The sequence below is a fragment of the Cebus imitator genome, unplaced genomic scaffold, assembly GCF_001604975.1.
Source record: "Cebus imitator isolate Cc_AM_T3 unplaced genomic scaffold, Cebus_imitator-1.0 Scaffold53, whole genome shotgun sequence".
In the NCBI taxonomy this organism is placed as follows: domain Eukaryota; kingdom Metazoa; phylum Chordata; class Mammalia; order Primates; family Cebidae; genus Cebus; species Cebus imitator.
Genome location: NW_016107368.1, coordinates 9,172,435 through 9,175,763, shown reverse-complemented (window position 1 = coordinate 9,175,763; position 3,329 = coordinate 9,172,435). Strand labels below are relative to the sequence as shown.

General features: G+C 48.4%; 1 protein-coding gene across 1 annotated transcript in view; it reads left to right on the top strand.

Moving 5' to 3' along the window:
• The first annotated feature begins 462 nt into the window (after positions 1-462).
• LOC108304341 (double homeobox protein 4-like protein 4) overlaps positions 463-3,329 on the top strand; it is a 10,520-nt gene continuing 7,653 nt past the window's right edge. Inside the window, exon 1 of the mRNA XM_037738460.1 lies at positions 463-538. The gene's annotated coding sequence lies outside the window, so the exon portion shown is untranslated. The remainder of the gene's footprint in view (positions 539-3,329) is intronic.

Here is a 3,329-nt window from a genome sequence, read left to right as displayed (position 1 = left end):
ACGCACCACCATGCCTGGCTAATTTTTGTTTTTTTGGTAGAGGCAGGGTTTGGCCATATGACCCAAGCTGGAACTCCTAAGCTCAAAGGATCCGACCTCCTTTGCCTCCCAAAGGGCTGGGATTCTATGAGTACCCATTCTATGAGATTTGTGAGCCACTGCAGCCGGTCAGGTTTGGGTTGGTTTTTGTTGTTGTTTTTGAGACAGAGTCTCACTCTGTTCCCCAGGTTGGAGTGTAGTGGCATGATCTAGGCTTACTGCAATTTCTGCTTCCCAGGTTCAAGAGATTGTCCTGCCGCCTCAGCCTCCGAGTAGCAGGGATTACAGGTGCCTGCCACCACACCCAGCTAATTTTTGTGTTTTTAGTAGAGATGGGGTTTCACCATGTTGGCCAAGCTGGTGTCGAACTCCTGACCTCAGGGGTTCCACCCACCTCAGCCTCCCAAAGTGCTGGGAGGACAGGTGTGAGCCACCGCTCCTGCCGAGGTTTGGGCTTCTAATGATCCCACCCACCAAGTGTGAACATAGTCCCGGACAGGTAAGTTTTTGCTCCTTTTCCTCCCGCCCTCCTTTTGGAATCCCCACTATTTATTGTTCCCATCTTTGGGTCCATGTGAACCCAGTGTTTAGCTCCGACTTAACAGAGAGAACACAAGGTTTTCTGTTTCTGCATTAATTCACTTAAGATAATGGCCTCCGGCTGTATCCATGTTGCTGCAAAAACCACGATTTCCTTTTGGTATTTAAATCTTCCAGTTTAGCACTGACCTTGGTGGGAATAATTTCTTTTTCTTTCTTTGTTTTTCTAAAACAATCCCCAAATACCTTATTAGGTTGCCCAAAAACATCTTGCTTGCAAATTAATCTACCTAGAACCAAAACAAAATTTTACAGCCGCTTGAAAGAGACCACTTGAAGGTCATTAAAATGTAATTGTGGCCAGGCTCACGCCTGTAATCCCAGCACTTTGGGAGGTGGAGGTGGGCAGATCATGAGGTCAGGAGTTCAAGACCAGCCTGGCCAACATAGTGAAACCCCATCTCTACTAAAAATACAAAAATTAGCTGGGCGTGGTGGCAGGCGCCTGTAATCCCAGCTACTCGGGAGGCTGAGGCAGGAGAATTGCTTGAGCCTGGGAGGCAGAGGTTTTAGTGAGCTGAGACCATGCTGTTGAACTCCAGCCTGGGCGACCGAGCAAGACTCCATCTCACAAAAACCAAAATGTGATTGTAATAATGTCCCACCTTGCCAGTCTCACAGTGAGTTAAGCCAGTAGATACGCAGATTGCCCCCTGGATCTCTGTCCACTTCTTCCTTTCCTGCTACCTGTGGCTCAAGGCAGTTTCAGGATACTGTCCTTTTTTTAAATATTTATTTATTTATTTTGAGATGGAACCTCACTCTGTTGACTAGGCTGGACTGTAGTGGCACGATCTCGGCTCTTTGCAACCTCTGCATCCCTGGTTCAAGTGATTCTCCTGACAGTCTTCCAGGCAGTTGGGATTACAGGTGCCCACCACCACGTCTGGCTAAGTTTTTGTTGTTGTTTGTTTGTTTGTTTTTGAGATGGAGTCTTGTTCTGTATCCCCCAAGCTGGAGTGCAGTGGCACGATCTCAGCTCGCTGCAACCTCCTCTCCCGGGTTCAAGTGATTCTTCTGCCTCAGCCTCCCCAGTAGCTGGGATTATAGGCATTTGCTACCACACCTGGGTAATTTTTTTATATTTTGTAGAGATGGGGTTTCACCATGTTGGCCAGGCTGGTCTTGAACTCCTCATCTCAGATGATCTGCCTGCCTAGGTCTCTCAAAGTGCTGAGATTACAGGCATGAGCCACTGCCCCTGGATAATTTTTGTACTTTTAGTAGAGACAGGGTTTCACCATGTTGGCCAGGCTAGTCTCTAACTCCTGGCCTAAAGTGATCTACCACTTCGGCCTCCCAAAGTACTAGGATTACAGGTGTAAGCCACCACGCCCAGCTGGCACTGTCCTATTTACTTTTGTTTACCTGCCACTAGAAAACCCTGGAACTTTGATCAGTCCATCCCAATTCATGAGAAACAGGCTCTGATATGGCACGAATCTGAATCTTGACTCACCACCATCTATGTGCTAGGTAGGCATGTTCTGGAAAATTTTTCCAGACAAGAAACCCAAGCGGCTCTCCGGGGATCGGAAGAACACACTTTATTACGCTGGTGGGCCCAGAAGGGTTCACACCCAGAAGTCTGGACCCCGGCTAAGAGGAGTACACAGTTTTTATAGGTGAAGGGGCAGGGGAGGTAACTCAGGACTTTAGACAACGAGGCAGTTTCTCTTAAGGTTTTCCTGTTAGGAAGCAGTAAGCTGAGGCACAGAAGCAGGAGGCAGTCACTAACAAAAGTAGGGTCAGTTTTTAAAATAGGGAGGGTTGCTGACAAAGTGCTGACAAAATTCCAGGCAAAATTTCCACTTCAGGCACAATGGTAGCTGCTTTGTAAGAGCTCGTTTCATGATCAAAGCATCACATGGGTACATGGTAATAATGAGGATTGGGATGAGGAAGCGGAGCAGTGGAGAGCTCCATGTGACCGACTGACGCTGAAGCTCAGCTCTTCTCCAGGGCATGTTCTCTTGGAGTCTGCTGCACCCAACGAGGACAGAAGGGACACATTTGGGATGCAAAGATGTTTCCTTTTCCATCTGTAACTAATTCACGTATGGCCGAGCCCTTCAAAACAACACTCCCTGTTGACTAATGGAGTTCAGATTGGTTCTACACTATTCTGAGGACATCGTTGGCAACCTTAGGTCATGTTTCTCGAAGCCCTGATTTAGGCATGCTCATCTCAACAATTCCGCAAGGCCAGGGGAGCAGATGAAGAAAAATCTCTGTGCTCTCAAGGGAAGCCGGAAGAGCCGTCCTTGACTACTCCTGGGAACGTCCATTTCCAGAGAAGATAGGATGAAGGGAGGCGGACCTTGCAAAGTGCTAAAAAGGGGCTTAACTAGGTGGGTCCCTTGGAGCATTTTAACAAGCCTCCAGGAGGTAATCTGTTTCCACTGACGCTCCAGTGGACAGGGAGCTCGGCTCATGGCTTCAGACAGTGAGTCCTTTCTGAGGGTTAGGCAGGCTTTCTTTCTGGAAGTGGGAGAAGGTGGGGAAGTGGATCAAAGCCTCTTTTGGTGATACACTGTGGACTGTGAGTGGCAGGTCCTGCCTGATGTGGCTGCCTTAAAGTTTTTTTTTTTTTTGAGACGGAGTTTCGCTCTTGTTACCCAGGCTGGAGTGCAATGGCACGATCTCGGCTCACCGCAACCTCCGCCTCCTGGGTTCAGGCAATTCTCCTG